A 21,753-nucleotide genomic window follows, 5' to 3' on the forward strand; every position below is an offset into this window, starting at 1 on the left:
GAAATCCTCTTTATATCACTCTCCAATCTCATTTCTATCCTTCTTTTTCCAGAGAAAATACTCTTTGAGGTTGGTGAAATCTATTCTTAATGTGAGTACTCAGAAATAATATGCAATATACATGATGCAATTTTGCATTTGTACATTTGCATCTTTCATTGGTATGTGATATTTAATTGTATTTTTGCATATGAGATTGAGATAAAATAGAACATAATAGAGTAGATAATATACTCTAGTCAGCTGTGCAGATTTGCTGTTGTGTTGTGGCTTTGTTCTCTTCTTGCTACCCAGAGTGCTTAGTAAATGTGCATTGTATTTTGGAAGAATATAATTCCATCATTCTGTAGGTTTTCAAATATATTTTTAAAGACTTGTTGGGAAAACGATTACTTTTGTGAGCTTACATCTGCTCTAACAGATTTTTAAAATTTTTTACTACTGAGATTAGAAATATTCTCTAGTATAGTCCAATGAGCAAGAAATGACTGTGTCATGTGGTAGCAATTCTCCCTCTACACACGTATTACTGTTAAGCCAGTGGTGCTGTGTGGGAAGAGTAGCCTCTGAGAATGCTGTGACAAAATGACTCAGGGAGAGGATGTTTATCTGGACTTTGAGAAGAGCTTAGAAGTCCTTTCACCAAAGGTCTGGTCCTGAGTGACGGATGATGGAGGGAGAGAGAAGAATCTGCAGCAGTTGTGAAATGGATTATTGCAGGTGTTGAGAACATATTTTTACCTGTGGATTCACTGTGCCTCCTATAAATGTTTTAAGTTCATGAAAATCAGCTGGAATACTACTAAGCATATGAGACTATTGAAGAGCATAATAAATTCAGAGAACCCCCTTGTTTCTGTTGCTAGAAGGAAAAATAAACCCATCATGCTCTTTTAGCAGTGAAAAACTGGAAATCTGCAAAAAAAGGTTTATAACAGGCAAGCCAGTTATTCCCAATCCTACTGGTACTTTAATTCTGAAGTAATTGCTTCCATGTAGTAAGCAACAGAATAACGGGAAAAAAAAATAGTATTATTCTGGCTTGTATGTTTTGAACATTAACAATTCTGACACATGGGCACAGGAAAACTTATCTAAAATTGCCAAATAGTAAAAGTGAAAGGAAACTATTGATCTCTAAGAAACTCATTCTTCTTGGAATCAGAGGGCTTTTGTTTTCTTCTGCTGGTTTGGCATATAGAAAGAAAGGAAAGCATAAAACATTCTGGTGCTATAGCACTCTCCAATGATGTATAATGGGCCATTGTATAACTGGGCAGGTAAACTCACATGAGGAATATTTAAAAGGAAACATGACACAGATGCTGTTTAGATGCAAAATGGAGAAATGCAATCAGTATCTTCATTTCTACATAGATTTCTTAACTAGTATTTCTACCCATTGCCCATCCACCAAGAATGGAAAATCACTAGGACTCTTGGATTCTTATGTACACCCTCCCAAAATCATCAGGCAGGTGTCCAAGTTAAAAAAAAAAAAAATGCGCCAACTACAAGATAGGACACCACATCCACAAGGATGGCTATAACTAAAAAAAAAAAAAAAAAGGAAAATGGCAATGTTGGTGAGGATGTAGAGAAATTGGAACCTTCATATATTGCTGGTGGGATAGTAAAATGTTTCAGCTGCTGCAAAAGTCAGTGGTCCCTCAAAAAGTTAAACATGGAATTATATGACCCAGGAATCTCACTCCTAGATATACACTCAAAAGAATGGAAAATAGGGTCTCAAATATGTGTATACAAAATGTCCATAGCAACACTAATCATAGTAACCAAAAGGTGGAAACAAACTATTCATCAAGAGATAAAATATGAACAGAGCTTTGGGCCTATCAATTCAAAAACTTGAATGGAAAAAATTGGAAGATCCAAACGACCAAAGCTCTCAAGAAAAAGCAGATAGTCTGAATAGCCCTATATAATTACAGAAATTGAATTTGGAATTTAAAACTTGCCACTAAAGAAAATTCTAGGCCCAGATGCCTTTACTGACAAATCGTACCACACATTTAAGGAGGAAATAATACCAGTTCTGCACAAACTCAGGAAATGAAAAAAGGAACACTTCCTAACTAATTCTATAAAATCAGTATTATTATGACATCAAAACAAGTTAAAGATAAATACAAAATTTGAAACTATAGACACAGACTAAAAAATCCTAAACAAAATATTATCAAATAAAAAATTAGAAAAATGTAGAAGTAATACATTAAGTAGTCTTTATCCCAGGAACAGAAGGTTGTTTTAATCTTCAGATTTAATCAGTTCAATTCACATAGCAACAAAAAGAGAAAAAATGTTCTCAATGGTTAGATACTGGATCAATTCATGAAAAAGAATTCTCAACAAAGTAGGAATAGAAAGAATTTCCTCAACCTGGAAAAGGGCAAATATAAATATCCTATAGCTAATATCATACCTAATGATGAAAAATGGAATGCTTTCCTCTTAATATAGGGATGAGGCAAGGATGTCAACATAGTACTAGAGGTCATACCCAGTTCTAAAAGGGAAGAAAAAGAAAATAAAAGGAATACTAATTAAATAAGAAATAACGCTCTCTATATTGGCAAATACAATAATTTTCTATGTAGAAAATCCCAAAGAATCTACCCCCCCAAAAATCTATTACTACTAATAAGTAAATTTAGCAAAGTCACAGGATACAAAGTCATTATATAAAAATAAATCATATATCTTTATACTAGTAATTAACAATTAGAAGTTGTGAGGCACCTGGGTGGCTTAGTCCTTTGGCATCACGTTGTGATCCTGGGGCCCTGGGATCGAGTCCCGTATCAGGCTCCCTGCGGGGAGCCTCTTATCCCTCTGCCTATGTTTCTGCCTCTCTCTGTGTGTCTCTCATGTATACGTAAAATCTTTTTTAAAAAATTAGAAATTGAAACTTCAGAAAACACCACTTATAATGGTACTATAAAATATGAAATACATATAAATTGAATGAAAAATATTCAGCATCTGTCTGCTGAAAACCTACAGACCCCTGATGAAAGAAATCAAAAAAGATTTTATTACATGGAGAAGGATACTGTGCTCAACTATTGGAAGAGTCAATACTGTTGACATGTTGATTCTTCAAAATTGTTCTATACATTGAATGAAAACCCTATCAAAATCCCAGCAGGAATTGCTTTGTAGCAGTGGACAAGCTGATTCTAAAATTATTTGGACAGGCAAAGGAACAAGAAAAACCCAAACAATTTTGAGTAGGAACAGAATTGGAGGACTGCTTGATATCAAGATTTAGTGTGAAAGTTAGGCAATCAAACAGTGTATCATATGATTATTAAAAGAATAGACACATAGAGCCAATGGAAAAGAATAAGCAATCCAGAAATAGATCTATACATATATGGTAGATTTTTTTGACAAAGGTGCAGAAACAATCCAATGAAGATTACTCTTTTAAATGAATAGTATTGAATGTTCACTTATTAATTTATCTATTTATTTATTTGAGAGGGAGAGAAAGAGCACAGGCAGGGGTTGCTGCAGAGAAAGAGAGGCAGAAATAGGTTCCCCGCTGAGCATTTAGCCCAATTTGGGACTCAATCCCAGGACTCTGGTATCGTGACCGGAGCGGAAGGCAGACGCTTAACTGACTGAGCCACTTGGGCACCCCTAGTATGGAGTATTTAAAAACAAAACCAGAAAGAAACAAAAGGGCATTGGCTCTTGCCTTGATGAGGGCCTCAGAGGTCAATGAAAGAGAGGATAGTAAGAGATTGACCTTGTAGAAGTAGAGAAAGTAATAAGACTGCCGTAAGAATAGAAACATCAAAATGGTAGAGGGAATTATTGGAAACTTGTTTCATCATTTGAGAAGCATTATGTGTTATAGGAAATGTGTATATGCATTATGAATAAATAAAGATTCATTTAATACTCTGGCTTACTATTGACAGAGCACTATGTTAGACTGGAGGGGCATTATATAGATCCCTTGTGGGAATCCTACATAAACAATTACAGAACATTGATAAGTGCTGTCACATTGGTTGGTGCCAAGGAAGCGCAGAGAAGGGGAGTGAGCTCCGAGTCTACTGAAGAATGTTAATTGATTCACTGTCCCTTTGAGGACTTTGAGAAATTATTGTAAATTTGATAGCTAAAATTCAATATGGGATGTCTTCCATCTGCTGCCATTTGAATCTGTGAACCTCAGACTCACAGAATAGGCAAAGTGAAGGAACCTGATGTGGTTGCCTCTTATCTTTCCTTTTAGCTGTCATTTGATCTGCTTTAAAGTGGGGAGTCTTTCTCTTGCCCACAGTTGCTGGCCATTTTGTACAGTCTCTCTCACATAAGGAAAGAAGCAAAGGAGTTTTTTCAAAGACTGTCAAAACTGTGGGAATGAAAGATCACTCTCCCATAAAAGAATCTCCATGAGACTACTCCACACACATGGAGAAGGCAAGTTGGAGTTGCATGTGATCACTTTGGCCAACCTTCTGTGGGTTTTTAATGTACATTCTCATCTCTTTTGAAGGATTATTCATCGCAACTTGTACTCACAACTTTCCTTAAAACAAGTACTCCCTTTATTCACCCCCAGTCTTTTATCACCTAGCAAGAGTGTTGGTGGAAATTGTTTTCCATAAAAAGAACTGCCACCTACTCTTCAAATGCCAGTGATTAAGAAAATCATTGATTTCCTCCCCCCCCCCCCCCCGGGGAATAAATTAGGCTTTCCTCCTGAGAGTAGAAAAAAATAAATAATGGGATGTAAAGAATGAAGATGGCTGTGTGCTATGAGGAAAAATGTTTATGCAGTTGCCATGGAAATAGCATGCAGGCATTCAAACCAGGAGCTTATGATATCTCTAAATATAAATCAGCTATGAGTAGCATTCGTTCCCTCATTCTTGGCTCAGATTTAGTCCAACATGTGTGGTTATGTAAAATATGCTCCTATTATAGCATATTTACTTAATATTTGCAGGAAACGGGCAATACCAGGGACTGCCATGTTTTAAGATCATATATTTGAGGCATAGAGGTGGTGATTTTCAGCAAATGCTTCCTAAATTGCTATTTGTTATAGCACTATCAGAGTGCCCACAGCTGGACTTTCCGATGACATTCATAATTAACAGGGCTAATTAATTTTTTCTTAGTGATACATGCACAGTGTTGGACCTAATTTGTATTAGCTAATTGTGTGTGAGTAATATCAAATTCTGAAAATGCATAGTTTGAGACTTTATTTATTCTTATTGTATCTCACAAGTGGAATAAAATGCAACAGGCATTGTGTCTGAATTACTATTACACTTTTCTATCAGAAGACATCAGTTAGCCTTTAATTTCATGTTATAACTGAGGCATGATAGAAATCTAGAGAGAGTACAAATCAATTTTGAGAATATGAAGAATTTGTCATAATTTTCCACAGCTTGAGCTTTTTTCACTTCATTCCAAAGATAATACAGACAATGCAAACACTACCTGCAGCCGCTGCCTTTTAATGAGCACATGAGCCAGAACAGTAGGAAAATCTAAAAATGATTAGAATATGCTCTTTTCATGGAAAATAGTGTGTTACCTACTTAGTTCCCAGTACCCCGTCCTTCTATGCCAACTCTGTTAGCCATTTCACAGCTCTTAAATTCATCTTTACCCTGTATATTTTCTCTCTCTCAGATTTCCTCTGAGACATACATACGTACTTTGTAAGCAGGTAGCCTAGAGGCTTACTTTCTTATTAAAGCACCTAGTTTATTATATGGTCTAATACATATAAAAGTAATAATGAGACCAAATAATTACACAGATGAACAATGGGAAGGTAGTAGTCAGAGTTTTCCAGAGGAGATGAGTTTGGGTCAGAATTTGAGGATAAAAACCCTTCCTGAGGTCATTTTGATGATATATTTCAAAAGTTTTAAAAATAAAAGTACATGTTTAAAGAGCTATTTAAAGAGAGATAAATATTTGCAAGGATTACATTAGGGTGTCTTCACTAAAGTCATGTCTATATTAGATAAAATTGGGAAACAACTTAAATTTCAAAATACAAAGGAAGAGATAAATGATTTTAGGATAAATCTAGAAAAGGAAAATATGCTAATATCTAAAATAATGTTATAGAAGAATACATATTGATAGAGAAGAATATTCATAATATGTCGTTTGATGGGAAACACAAGATTTTATTTGCAATCTACCAAATCTGTAGATCATCTTAGAGAAAAATTGACATCTTGACTATGTTGGGTCTTACAGTCAGTAAACATAGTATGTCTCCATTTAATAGGAGCTTTGATTTCTTTCATTTGTATTTTATAGTTCTTAGCATACAGTTGCTATACCTGTTTTCTTGGACTTGTATGCAAGCATTTCATTTTTCTTCTTCTTCTTTTTCTTCTTCTTCTTCTTCTTCTTCTTTCTTTCTTTCTTTCTTTCTTCTTTCTTCTTTCTTCTTTCTTCTTTCTTCTTCTTCTTTCTTCTTCATCTTCTTTTTTTTTTTTTTTTGGTGGAGCTGTCCTAAAAGGTGTTTTGAAATTTTTATTTCCATTTGTATATTGCTTGTATATAGAAATGCAATTAATTTTGGATGTTCACTTTGTAGCCTGCAGTCTTACCATACTCATTTATTAATTCTAAGAGGTCTTTTATAGGTTCTTTGGGATTTTCTGTGTACATAATTTCATGTCACCTGAAAATTGGCAAAGTCTTACTTCTTCATAATATGTATGCTTTTTATTTCTTTTGCTTTATTCCACTGTGTAGGACATCCAGGACATTGTGGAATAGGAATAATGAGAGTGGGCATCCTGTCTTGTTCCCTATTTGGATGGAAAAGCAGTTCTTTTTACTATAAATCTGATATTAGCCATTGGTTTTTGTAGATATCCTTTACTCATGTTAAAGAAGTTCTATTCCTAGTTTGCTGAGAGTTTTCATTATAATGAGTGTTGGCCTTTGTCAAATAAATTTTCTCTATCAATTGATATGATCATGTAGAGTATCTTCTTTCGGCCATTAATATGGGTTGCATTGATTAATTTTTAATCAATTTTTTGATACTAAAATTAGCTTATATCCCTAGAATGAACCCCACTTGCATTATTCTTTTCATATATCACTGGATTCAATATCTGCTAATATTTTGCTAATTTTTTTTTAAGATTTTATTTACTTATTTTAGAGACAGAGTGCACCACGAATGGGAAGAGAAGCAAACAGGTCGGGATAGGGAGAGAGAATCTAAAGTAGAGTGTGCTGAGCACAGAGCCCCATGTGAGGCTCCATCTCACAACCACAAGGTAATGACCTGAGCTGAAACCAAGAATCTGATGCTTAACTGACTGAGCCACCCAGGCAGCTCTTTGCTAAGAGTTTTTATTTTTACATTCATGAGGAATATTGGTGTAGTTTTGATTGATTGATTTTGGGAGTTGTATGCTGTTTTGCTTGGTTTTGGCATCAAAGTAAACAACAGATCTCATAAAATCAGTTGGAAATATTCCCGCCTCTTCTACTTTTTTAGAATATGTTGTCCAGTATTGGTGTTATTTCTTCTTGAAATGTTTGGTAGAACTAAAGGGTAAAACCATCTATTCCTAGAGTTGTTTTGTCTTGCCGTGGAAGCTTTTAACTATAAATTCAATGTCTTTTACAGGGTTATTTAGGTTATCTATTTTAATCTGAGATGCATTTTGATAAGAGATTGATGTATTTTATCTAAGTTGTCAAATGTAAGTGTATAGAATTGCTCACACTATTCCCCTTTTATCTTTTTAAAATATCTGTAATGTCTGTAGTGATAGTTTTCATTCCTTATATTGGTAATTTGTGTTTTCTCTTTGTCAGCCTCACTAGAAATATATGATTCTATTTAATATTTTTGAAGAATCAGCTTTAGGTTTTATTGTTTTTCGCTTTTCTATTTCAGCTGTTTCTGGCCAAAGCTTTTTTTTTTTTTTGTTTCCCCCACTTCTGCATGCTTTGGGTTTATTTTGTCATATTCTGATTTTTAAAAGATTTATTTATTTGAGAGAAAGAGAGAGAGTGAGCAAGTAGGGGGAGGCATAGAAGGAGAGGGAGAGAGAATCCTCAAGCAGACTCCATGCTGAGTGCAGAGCCCTGTGCAGGGCTCTATCCCAGGACTCTGAGATGGTGACCTAAGCTGAAATCAAGTCGGATGCTTAACTGACTGAACCACCCAGGCACCCTGTCATATTTTAATTTTTTATGGTAGAATCTTAGATTATTAAATTATTAGTTTGAGACTTTCCTTTTGTAGTATAACTGTTTAATACTATAACTTTCCCTTTTTAGTCAGTACTTTAACTGTATCCCACAAATGCAGGAATTTTGTAATTTATTTTTGTTCAGTTCAAAATTTTTTCTGATTTCCCTTTAATCTTTCTCTTTGAATCAAGGATTATTTAGACAATTTCCAAGTGTATGGAGATTTTCTTAATCTTTGTTATTTTCTATTTTTTATGGTCAGAACATTCTTTGTGATTTGTGTTCTTTTAAATACCTTAAGGTTTCTTTCATGAGCTAGGTTATGGTGTATCTTGATAAATGTTTCATGTACATTTGCAAGGATATATATTCTGCTGTTGTTGGATAAAGTGTTCTATGCATGTCAATTAGTTTGAGTCAGTTGATGGCATTGTTTCACTCTTCTGTATCCTTATTGATTTTTTTTCCACTGCTGAGCAAGAGGAGTGTTGAAGTGTCCAACTGTAATTGCAGATTTATCTATTTCCCCTTTTAGATTTGTCAGTTTTTACTTTTTTTTTTTTCTTTTTGGCTTCTTATGTTTTGAATCACTCTTGTTAGATTCATACACACTTAAGAGTTGTTATGCCCTCTTGGTGAATTGGCATTTTTATCACTACATAAGGTTTCATTATATCCCTGTCAATTTACTTTCAAGTCTACTTTGGTAATATTACCACTCCAGCTTAATTTTGATTAGTGCTTTCATTTTATATTTTTTCTTCTTTTTACTTTTAACTTACCTGAATCATTATATTTGACATGAGTTTCTTGTAGATACCAAATAATTGGGTCATGACTTTTTAAATGGTATGTGTATACTCTTTTATAGTATGCATTATATATGCATCTAATGTTATTGACATGTTTGAATTTAGGTCTACCATTTATTTTCTGTTTGTTTCCACTGTTTTACATCCTGTTTTCCCTGTCCTGCCTTATTTGAGCATCTTTTGGTTTTCCATTTAATTTACCTATTGTGTTTTTTACTTTATGTCTTCTTTTGTTTTTAAGATTTTATTTATTTATTTATTTTTGACAGAGAGAGAGAACACAGGCAGAGCAGCAGGCAGAGGGGGAGGGAGAAGCAGGCTTCCCAATGATCAGAGAGCCTGACATAGGGCTCAATTCTAGGACCCTGGGATCATGACCTAAGTCAAAGACAGATGCTTAACTGACTGAGCCACCAGGTGCCCACCCCTACTATATGTCTTTGTAAAAAAAAAAAAAAATTAGTATGCTCTTGGGATTACAGTGTACATATTAACGTTTTTATAATCTACTCAGAATCAGTATTTTACTACTTCAAGTAAAATGTAGAAACCATATCACCATATGGGTGGCTTTATCTACCCTACCTCCCCACTTTAAGTTCTAGTTACCTTCTATATTACATGATATGCAGTGAGAATTCCATCAGACAATTTTTGCTTTTATTGTCAAACATATTTTTTATTATTATTTTAAAAGATTTTATTTATTTATTCATAGAGTCAGAGAGAGAGAGGCAGAGACACAGGCAGAGGGAGAAGCAGGCTCCATGCAGGGAGCCCGACGTGGGACTTGATCCAAGGTCCCCAGGATCAAACCCCGGGCTGCATGTGGTGCTAAACCACTGCGCCACCGGGGCTGCCCCTCAAACATATTTTAAAGAGTTCAAAAGGATAATAGTCTGGTACAGTTATCCAGATATTTCCAATTTCTCTTCTCATTATTTTTAATCTTCCAAATTCCATCTGATAGCATTTCTCTTTGTCTGAAAAACAGAACAAGCAATTCTTTTATAACATACCTGCTGGTAACCTTTAAAAATATTGAGCCATTTCATACTAGCTTCATGGTTTCTGATGAGAAATTCGTAGTCATTCAAATCGTTCCCTAAAAGTGTTATTTTTCTCTGGCCAATTTCAAGCTATGTTTGTTTTTTGTTTTCATCTGTTTGGTTAGGATGTTCTGGTGTAGATTTCATTAGACTTATCTTTTGCTGAGTTCAGTGAGCTCTTTTAATCTCTGGGTTTATGTCTTTTGTCAAACTTGGTAATTGTTTAGACATTATTTCTTCTAAATTTTTTTTTTTTGGCCCCACAATCTTTTTCTTTTGGGATACCGGTGACAAAGATAATGGACCTTTGGTTATTTTTCTGCAAGTTCAGGAGGCTCTCTTGATTTTTAAAAAAAAATTTATTTTTCTTTTTTGTTCAAATTGGATTGTATAATTTCTAATAAATAGTCCTCAAGTTAACAGATTCTTTCCTTCTATCATCTATTCAACACTCCCAGTGAGTTTCTTCATTTAAAATGTATTTTTTCAACAAAAACCATAGATAATAGTAAGAAAAGTAGGAAGTACAAAAGCAAAAACAAAAACAAAAAAAACTAAGCGTATCTGTAAAAATCAGTCAAGAGAAACACAAAAGGATGTAAAGGATGATACCAAATATGCGAAACATGGAGCAGGGAGAGAGGAGTAAAGAATGAATTCAAAATTAATCAGCTTAATATATACTGCCATACACGGAAGATGTTACATATAAACTGAATTTGTGGTTATACATAACCACAAATAAAAAACACTAATATATATGCAAAACATAAAGAGTAAGAATAACCCCAGTATATCAGTAAACAAAACCAGCAAACCGTGAAAGAAAGAGAAGAAAGGATCAGAGAAGAACTACAAAAACAACCAAGAAACAAATAACAAAGTGGCAATAAATACATATCTATTAATAATTACTTCAATTGTAAATGGTCTAAATGCTCCAGTCAAGAGTGAGAGTGGATAAAAAAAATGAAACCCATCTATATGCTGCCTACAAGACTCATGTCAGACCTAAGTACATCTGAAGATTGAAAGTGAGGAGATGGAGAAACATTTATCATGCAAATAGATGTAAAAAAAAAAAAAAAACTAGAGTAGCAATGCTTATATCGAGCAGAATAGACTATAAGACAGAGTCTGTAAAGAGACAAAGAAGGTCACTGTATAATAATAAAGTGGACAATCCAACAAGAAAATATAGTAATTGTAGAGATTTATGCATCCAACATGAGAGCACCCAAACACATAAAGCAGTTAATAACAAAGAAACTAATTGATAATAATATAATGATAGTGGGGGATTTTAACACCCCACTTACATTAATGGACAGATAATCTAAACAAAATCAAGACAGAAACAGTGATTTTGAATGACATACTGGAGCAGAGGAATTTAATAGATACATTCAGAACATTCTATATGAAAACAGTAGAAACCCTTCTTTTCAAGTGCACATGGAAGAGTTTCCAGAATAGATCACATATTAGACCACAAAGCCTCAACAAACTCAAAAAGGTTGAAGTCATACCACCTGTCTTTTCTGACCACAATGTTATGAAATTAGAAATCAACCGCAAGAAGAAAGATAGAAAGACCACAAATACATGGCAGGTAAATAACATGCTACTAAGCAATAAGTGGGTCAACTAAGAGAGAAGAAATAAAAAATTACTAGAGAGAAGTGAAAATGAAAACACGATGGTGCAAAATCTTTGGGTTGCAGGAAAATTGGTTCTAAAGGAAGTTTATAATATAGAGGCCTATCTTAAGGAGCGAGAAAAATCCCAAATGAACAACCTAAACTTACACCCTAAGGAGGCTAGAAAATGAACAAATAAAATTATAAAGATTAGCATTTCAGACGCACTTTGGGGGCAGGAATTACTTTTAAAAAAAGATTAGAGCAGAAATAAATGATAGAAAAACAAATAGACAAAAAAATAAGGAGCTAGTTCTTTGAAATGATCAACAAAATTGATAAGCCTTTATCTAGACTCATTGAAAAATAAAAAAGGAAGAAGAGAAAGGACTCAATTAAAAATCACCAATGAAAGAGGAAATATAACAGCCAACACCACAGAAGTGTGAACAATTGTAAGAGAATATTGTGAAAAACTGTATGCCAACAGATTAGACAACCTGGAAGAAATGTATAAATTCCTAGAAACATAAAATGTACCAAAGCTGAAACAGGAAGAAATAAAAAATATGAACAGACTGATTACCACCAAGGAGTTTGAATTATTAATCAAAATACTCCAAACAAGCAAAAGTCCAGGACCAGACATTTTCACGGGGCAAGTCTACCAAAAAAAGTTTTAACAGAATATTTGAAGAAGAGTTAATACCTATTCTACTGAAATTATTTCAAAAAATAGAAGGGAAACTTCCAAATTTATTCTATGAAGGAAGTATCACTCTGAAACTAAAGCCAGATAAAGATACTGTAAAAAGGGGGATCCCGGGGTGGCTCAGCAGTTTAGCTCCTGCCTTCAGCCCAGGGTGTGATTCTGGAGTCCCGGGATCGAGTCCCACGTTGGGCTACCTGCATGGAGCCTGCTTCTCTCTGCCTCTCTCTCTCTCTCTGTGTCTGTGTGTGTCTCTCATAAATGAATAAATTTTTTAAAATCTTAAAAAAAAAAAGATACAGTAAAAAAAGAGAACTTCAGGCCAATATCTCTGATGAACATTGATGTAAAAGTTCTCAACAAAATACTAGCAAACAGAATCTAACAATACATTGAAAAATATCATTCCCCACAATCGAGTGGGATTTATTCCCAGGATGCAAGGATGGTCCAGTTATCACAATTCAATCAACATGATGTAACACATCAGTAAGAAAAAGGTAGGAACCATATGATCATTTCAGTAGATGCAGAAAAAACAAAGTACAACATCCATTCATCATACCCTTCAACAAAGTAGGTTTAGAGTGAACATACCTCAACATTCTAAAGGCCATATATGAAAAACCCACAGCTAATATCATCCTCAATGGGGAAAAACAGAGTTTTCCCTCTAAGGTGAGGAACAAACGAGACAAGGATGCCCACTTACATCACTTCTATTCAATATAGTACTGGAGGTCCTAACCACAGAGGTTAGACAACAAAGAGAAATAAAAGGCTGAATTGGTAAGGGGGAAGTAAAACTTTGACTCTTTGTAGATGACATGAATCCATATACAGAAAACACTAAAGACTCTGCCAAAAAAACTGTTAGAACTTGATATATGAATTCAGTATATTTGCAGTATACAAAATCAACGTACTGAAGTCTGTTGCATTTCTATACACTAATAATGAAACAGAAAGAGAAATCAAGAAAACAATCCTACATTTGCACCAAAAAATAGTACAATACCTACAAATAAACCTAACCAAAGAGATGAATGACCTGTGATCTTAAAAGTATAAAACAGCGTTGAAAGAAATTGAAGACAATACAAAGAAATGAAAAGACTTCTATGCTCCTGGAGTGGAAGAACAAATATTGTTAAAATGTCTATACTACCCAAAGGAATCTACACCTTTAATGCAATCTCTATTAAAATACAACAGCATTTTTCACTACAACAACAACAACAACAAAATCCTAAAATATAATAGAACTACAAAAGATCCCAAATTGCCAAAGCACTTTTGAAAAATAAAAGCAAACCTGGAGGTTTTGTAATTCCAGACTTCAAATTATTTTACAAAGCTATATTAATCAAAACAGTATAGTTACTGTCATAAAAATAGAAACAGATCAATGGAACAGAATAGAAAGCGCAGAAATAAACCCACAATTATATGGTCAATATATCTTTAACAAAGCAGGAAAGAATATCCAAAGGTAAAAAAGACAGTTTCTTCAACAAATGGTGGTGAAAATGTTGGTCAGTTAAATGCAAAGGAATGAAACTGGACCACTTTGTTTAACCGTACACGAAAATAAATTAAAAATGGATTTAAACCCAAATGTGATACCTGAAACCGTAAAAATCCTAGAAGAGAGCACAGTCAGTAATTTCTCTGACATCGGTCATAGCAACATTTTTCTAGATATGTCTCCTGAGGAAAGGGAAATCAAAGCAAAAATAAACTATTGGGACCACATCAAAATAAAAAACTTCTGCACGGTGAAGGAAACAATCAACAAAACTGAAAAGCAGCCTACTAGATGGAAGAGGATATTAGCAAATGACATATCTGATAAGGAGTATCCAAAATATATGAAGAACTTAAATCAGTGTCCCCAAATAACCCAATTAAAAAATTTCTGGAAAAAATGAACAGACATTTCTCAAAGACATCGAGACGGTCATAAACCTATGAAAAGACACAACTAGATGCTCAACATCACTCATCATCAAGGAAATGCAAACCAAACCTACATTGAGATATCACCTCACACCTATCAGAATGGCTAAATAAAAAACTCAAGAAACAACGAGTGTTGGCAAGGGTTCTGGAGAAAAAGGAACCCTGGGGCACTGTTGGCGGGAATGCAAAGTGGTGCAGTCACTGTGGAAAACAGTACGGAGTTTCTTCAGAAAGTTAAAAATAGAGCTACCCTGTGATCCACTAATCACACTACTGGTTATTTGCCAAGAAAACACAAAAACATTAATCCAAAGGGATACATGTACCCATATGTTTACAGTGGTATTATTTATAATAACCAAATTATGGAAGCAGCCCAGGTGTCCATCGACTGACAAATGGATAAAGGAGACACACACACACACACACACACACACACACACACACACACACACAAATGTTATTCAGCCATAAGAACAAACAAAATCTTGCCATTTGCAACAACATGGATGGGGCTAGAGAATATAATGCTAAGTGAAATAAGTCAGTTGGAGAAAGACAACATGCTTTAACTCAAATGTGAAATTTAAGAAACAAAACTAGGAAGCAAAGCAAAGAGAGAGAGGGAAACGAAGAAACAGACTCTTAACTATAGAGAACAAACTGATGGTTACCGGGGTGGGGGTGGGGGGGCACGGGTGATCTAGATGATGGAGATTTAGGAGTGCACTTGTGGTAATAAACACTGGGTGACATGGAGTTGTTGAATCACTATATTGTATACCTGAAAGTAATATAACACTCTGTTAACTATAGTGAAATTAAAACAAAATCTTAAAATAAATAAAATGTATCTTTAATTCCAAAATTTCCTATTGGTTATTCTTTATACCTTCCATTTCTTTGCTGTGACTTTCTAGCTTTCCTTTTGAGTCAAGAGGTTTTACCCTTACATGTTCAAGTATTTTATGAATAGTGACTTTAATGTCTTTGTCAGATAATTCCACCATCATTGTCATCTTGACATTGGCATCTGTTGATGTCTTTTTCCATGAGGTTCTGCAGTTGTCAAGTAATTTTGAATATCCTGCACAGTTTGAATATTATGAGTCTTTATTATTAATACATAGTACAGTCTCCTGTTTACACTTCCACAGCATGCCCTTGTCTGCAGAGTCTGGTACCAAAGACTTGACAGAATTCTTACTTCTCCCTCTTTTCCCTCCCTCCTCCCGGCACTTAGCTTCAGTTTTCTCTGATCTGCTAATTTACTTCATTCTCTGAATGAATATTTATTTAGTACTTACAATGTGCTAAGCACAATTCTAGGCATTGAGGATTCAATAATGAACAAAAGAGACCAATATGTCTGCTTTGATGGAGCATATATTCTAGCATCAACAATAAACCTAGTAAGTTGCATTACATGTTGTAGGTGATAATCTCCTGTGGCCAAAAATATAGTATGATAGTGGAATTGGAAGTGGTAGACAGAGTTGGGGTTGAAATTTCAAATAGGTTAATAAAGATAGGATTCATTGACAGGGGACATTTGAGGCCATTTATCTGCTTTCTAGTTTCTAAAAGTTCATCGATATCTGTCAGTTGATAACTATCTTCTCTCTTGTTCTTTACTCCTTTACTATTACTATAGTGAAGTTTTGGAGCCAAGAAAAATTCGTATACCCAACCAGAAGTTCTATGAGAGTAATTCTACAGAAAAATAAACATAGCAGTATTTATATGATTCCTGGTTGTTTATTCCTCAAGGTATTTTTTCTTGTATTTTCCTAAGTGAAGTAGGGGGTAGTTTTTTTACCCTTTTATTTACACAGCTATAATTATTTACTAATTGTATTTAATCTTTTTTATTATGTGTGTCTTCTTCGGAAAGAACCCAGAATAGTTTTAATAATTTTCCTTACAAGGGGCACCAGAAGGTTTTCTTATTTATTTTCACTGAGGTGAAAATTGACATATAAAAATTATTTTAAAGTCACAATTTAATGGCATTTAGTACATTCACAATGTTGTACAATGTCCACCTCTATCAAGTTCCAGAACATTTTCATCACCCTAAAATGAAACCCTGTAACCATTGAGCAGTGTTTCTCCATCTTTCTCCCAGTCCCTGTCAACTCCTAATCTGCTTTCTGTTTGTATGGTTTTACCTATTCTCAGTATTTTACACAAATAGAATCATATAATACGTGACTGATTGTGTATGGCTTCCTTTATTGAAGTTCATCCATGTTGTAGCACGTATTGATACTTCATTCATTTTATAGCCGAGTGATATTCCATCATATGTTTATAGTACATTTTGTTTATCCATTCATCTGTCAGTGACAGTTGGGTTGCCTCCATCTTTTGGCTCTTGTGAATAATGCTGCTATGAACATTTATGTACAAGTGTCTGTTTGAGTCCCTTTTTCAGTCCTTTTGGATGTACACCTACCAATAGGATTGTTGGGTTGTGTGGTAATTCCACGTTTAACATTTTGAGGAACTGCCATGGTGTTTTCCACAGTGGCTACAACATGTTATATTCTCACCAGCACCATATGGCGTCTACACCCTTATAAATCCTTGTTATTTTTCATTTTGATGATTATGGCCTTCCTAGTGGATTGAAATTTTATCTCATTAGGGATTTGATTTCCATTTTACTTATGATTAATGATGTTGAGCACCTTTTTGTTTGTCAGCCATTTTTAATCTTTTTTTGAGCAATGTATTCAGTTCCTTTGCACATTCTTTAATTGGGTTTCTTGTCTTTTATTGTTGAGTTATGAGAGTTATTTATATATCCTGGATAAAGTATTTTGTTTTTTCACATATTTTATTTATTTGAGAGAGAGAAAGGGAGAGCACACAAGCAGGGAGGAGAGACACAGAGAGAAGGAGTAGCAGACCACCCCCGCCCCGCTGAGCATGGATCTCGATGTGGGGCTCTATCCCAGGACCTTGGGATCATGACCTGAGCCGAAGGCAGACACTTAACCGAGTGAGCCATCCAGGTGCCCCTGGATAAAAGTGTTTTTATCAGATATATGATTTGCAAATATTTTCTCCCATTATGTAGGTTGTCTTTTCACTTTCTTTTTTTTTTTCTTTAAGATTTTATTTATTTATTCATGAGAGACACAGAGAGAGAGAGAGAGAGAGAGAGAGAGAGAGAGGCAGAGACACAGGCAGAGGGAGAAGCAGCCCCCATGCAGGGAGTCGGATATGGGATTCGATCCCCGGTCTCCAGGATCAGGCCCTGGGCTGAAGGCGGCACTAAACCGCTGAGCCACTTCTTTTTTTTTTTTTTTTTTTTTTTCGCTGAGCCACTTCTTTTCACTTTCTTTTTTTTTTTTTTTTAATATTTTATTTATTATTTATTTATTTAAGTCACAGACAGAGAGAGAGAGAGAGAGGCAGAGACACAGGCAGAGGGAGAAGCAGGCTCCATGCACTGGGAGCCCGATGTGGGATTCGATCCCGGGTCTCCAGGATCGCGCCCTGGGCCAAAGGCAGGCGCCAAACCGCTGCGCCACCCAGGGATCCCCTCTTTTCACTTTCTTAATAGTGTCTTTTGATGCACAGAAGTTCTTAATTTTGAAGTAGCCTGATATACCTGTATTTTCTTTCATTGCTTGTGCTTTTAATGTCATATCTAAGCATCCATTGCCAAATCTAAAATATCGAATTTTCTCCTGTATTTTCTTCTTAAAGTTTTATAGTTTTAGTGCTTACATTGAGGGCATTGATCCATTTTGAGTTAATTTTTGTATATGATGTAAGGTCAGGGGCCCAACTTTATACTTTTATATGTCGATACTAATTATACAGGCACTATTTGTTGAAGAGATTATTCTTTCCCCCATTGAATGGTCTTGGCACTGTTGTCAAAATTCAGTTGCCCATAGATGTATGGGTTTGTTTCTGGACATCTAATTCTACTCCATTTGTCCTTGTGCTAATACCATGCTATTTTGATTACTGTTAGCTTTGTAATAACTTTTTTTTTTTTAATGTAATAACTTTTGAATTTGAGAATCGTGAGTCTTCTAACTTTGTTTTTCTATTTCAGGGTTTTCTTGGTTATTCAGGATCCCTTCAGATTCCATTTGAATTCTATAGTCAGCTAGTCAGTTTTTACATAAAGCACACCTCAGATTCTGATATGGATTTCTTTGAATCACTAGATCAATTTGGGGAATATTGCTATTTTTATAATATTTTTTCAACCCATTAACATGGATTTTTTTTTCATTTATTTAGGTTTCATTTCATTTCTTTCATTTGTAGTTTTTAGTATATTGTGCTTCCTTGGTTTAATTTATTCATAAATTGGGGGGTTTTTGATGCTCTTAGAAATGGAGTTGTTTTCTTAATTTCATTCTCAGGTTCATGTTTAGTGTATAAACATACAGCTGTTTTTTATATATTGATCTTGTATCCTATAATTTTGCTAAATTTGTTTATTAGCTCCAATGGTGTTTGGGGTGTGTGTTCTTTACAATTTTCTATTCATAAGATCATGTGATCTGTAAGGAAAGATAATTTTACTTTCCCCTTTTCAATTTGGCTAGAACTTCCAGGACAGTATTAAATAGAAGTAGTGAAAATGGGAGTCCTTGTTTTGTTCTTGATCTTAGGGGAAAAGCTTTCAGTCTTCCACCATTGAATATAACACTAGCTATCGGTTTTGCATAAATGTCCCTTATTGTGTTTTTCATTCTCACTTTTAAGGTATTCCAGTTCCAGTTACTCCACATCCTTTCCAGCATTTGATATTGTTGCAATGTATCATTTAAGCCATTTTCGTCAGTAGGTAGTGGTGTTTTATTGGAATTTTAACTTGCTTTTCACTGATGACTAACAACATTGAACACTTTTCTATATGCTTTTGGCCGTAGAATGTTTTGAGAAGGTCTTTTACATTAAAAATCAATGTTTTGTGGTTGCCCTGTGAATGTATATTGAATACAGCAGGAACTGGGCCCCCTTAATGTTTACTTTAGGCTCCTTACCTGTTAGTACTGCTCTGCATCTACTTTTCTAGTAAAGGTTTGAGAAATTAAGACCTATTATATAATGTATGTGAACATTAAAAATTTATGAACATTTAAACATTTTAAAGAACTGGAGAAAAATTTTATTTGTTGATAGGTAAATAATTATAGCTGTTAGACATGGGTTAAACCTTTTTAAAGAATTCACTTAGATATTACTTAACAAGAAGTTATGTTATGCCAAGGACATATGTGTGCTTCTTAATGATACAAATGATAAAGATACACACATTTACCTGTCAGAAAATGGATATCATTGTGTTTGACTAATCATCTAAACATCCCTGAAAATGGAGCTGTCTCCACCTGGCTGTAATTAGGGTTGGATTGTTTTATGCATCAGACACACTAAAGTTGCTTTAATTTCTGGGTCCCACACAGCTTTCTAGTTATTCTGCTCATTTTCTGCAACTTCAAAGTACTCATCCATTTCTCACAAATATTTGAACTAGTACAAACAGAAATATATAACCAGGTTGCCATATTATTAACATTTTTACTCTCAGATATTGAAATGTATAATTGGACAATGGCTCAGAAACCTTGGAATAGCCTTGAGAGTTGTCCTTTGAAAAGAAATGCATTGAAGTAAGGATGATGAAAAAGCCCAGGGGGTACAATAAGATGTGACAGGAACACTGTAAATTCCATAACCTCTTTCAGTTTGGAATATCTGGCAGTGATTGTCTACTCCTATGAAGTTTTGTGACATTTGGAATTAAATTTTAGTGAGATTTAGTATACAGAGGGATGCCCTGTTTTACTTGATCTGTTTTATAGTGGCATGATTTTTGTCTGCTTATAAATGACTTAGGAGAGCTTTGTTATATGCCTTATATGGTGTTAGTCTCTCTTCTTACAACATCTCTAATCCTCACTACAATCTTGTAAACCCAATTTACAGATGAAACAAAGCTTCAAAAAAATCATTTCTTGCCTAAAGTCACAGAGCACAGTAAGTGGTGATTTGAACTCAAATTCATCTGATCCTAAAGCTTACGGTTTTTCTGCTATAACAGTGGTTTTCACTCCAGTCCAATTAAAATAGAATTTCTGGAATTAGACTTTAATGTTTGAGCATCAATCCCAGATTAATAATGTGCATCTAGGATTAGAAACCACTGAATAACATCCTGTGCTTACTATTGTAAGACTGTACTTCAGTAGAAGGGGAGGATAGTAAAAGAACATGTTTTCCTTTAAAAATGTGTGCAGTGTTGTCCATTTATCTCTGCCAAAACGTATCTATTTGAAACTTCAGTGGTAGGTGGTATACTGAGAACATGCTGAAGCTTCCCTTTGCTACTTCACAGTTTTAAAAATAATCCTTCCTTCCCCTTCCAAAAATATATAGTAGCAATTGAACACAACTGTGAAAGGAAACAAAAAGAGCAAAACTGGCCAAAAATTATGAAGAACTCTTGAAAAATGGGATTGGAATACAGATGAGAACCATAATCTGAACCACAAATAGTAATGTAATATTGTAAAATATATGACTATGGGGATACTTTATGTCTAGCCTGCTAGCTGAAGCAGACATACAGATCTAGCTCTTCCCATCTTCATTCTTCCTCGGTGTATGTGATGTAAAAGCAGGCCTTGTGGGTGTTTTAAAAGCCAAAGCAGTATTGTCAATATCCAGAAAGGAGAGTGAGCCCCCAAAATACTAGTTATCCACGTTTACTTCCCAGTGGAAGCCTGACCAAAGATAAGCCCAAGACGTAAAATCACAAAATATTTAAAGGAAACTAATATCATAAAGGAAGGTACCAAACTGTGCAAAGGGGAGGACTCAAGGAATCAGAGTTAATAGAAAAAGAAAAACAGAACAAATATAATAACAGAATAAATATAATATCCTCAGAGACATGTAGGATGGCACTGCATTCATTTTAAAAAGAAAATTTTAGAGACTTTTGAAATAACAGTTTAAAAGGAAGGACAGAGAATTGGGAAGGAAAACAAATTGAGAGACAGAGTTATACAATTCATCTCTATTTGTGCTTAGATGTGTGGAATGATACTCAACTCATGTTAACACTTTTTCTTTCTTGGTAATGGATATTGGTTGGTTTGTTGATTACTATTTTGTACTTTATGCAGTAGTTAAATTTTTTTATGGGAGCACTTTATAAAAATTATTTGCTTAAATGAAATAAATGAATTAAACAGTTGAGTTAAAGATTTTTTTTAAGAATCATAAAAATTAAAGAAAACAAAAGCCCAAATCAATTAGGATAAAAGCAGAAATCTAGTAGGAGTGTTGAATGA

General features: G+C 34.5%; 1 protein-coding gene across 45 annotated transcripts in view; it reads left to right on the top strand.

Moving 5' to 3' along the window:
* PEAK1 (pseudopodium enriched atypical kinase 1) overlaps positions 1-21,753 on the top strand; it is a 294,889-nt gene that overhangs the window by 145,424 nt on the left and 127,712 nt on the right. For 3 of the 45 annotated variants that reach the window (XM_072809791.1, XM_072809792.1, XM_072809802.1), the window contains one exon: positions 53-91. The exons of the other annotated variants lie outside the window; for them this stretch is intronic. The gene's annotated coding sequence lies outside the window, so the exon portion shown is untranslated. The remainder of the gene's footprint in view (positions 1-52; positions 92-21,753) is intronic. 45 annotated transcript variants of the gene reach the window in all.

Source organism: Canis lupus, chromosome 32, assembly GCF_048164855.1.
Source record: "Canis lupus baileyi chromosome 32, mCanLup2.hap1, whole genome shotgun sequence".
Lineage (NCBI taxonomy): Eukaryota > Metazoa > Chordata > Mammalia > Carnivora > Canidae > Canis > Canis lupus.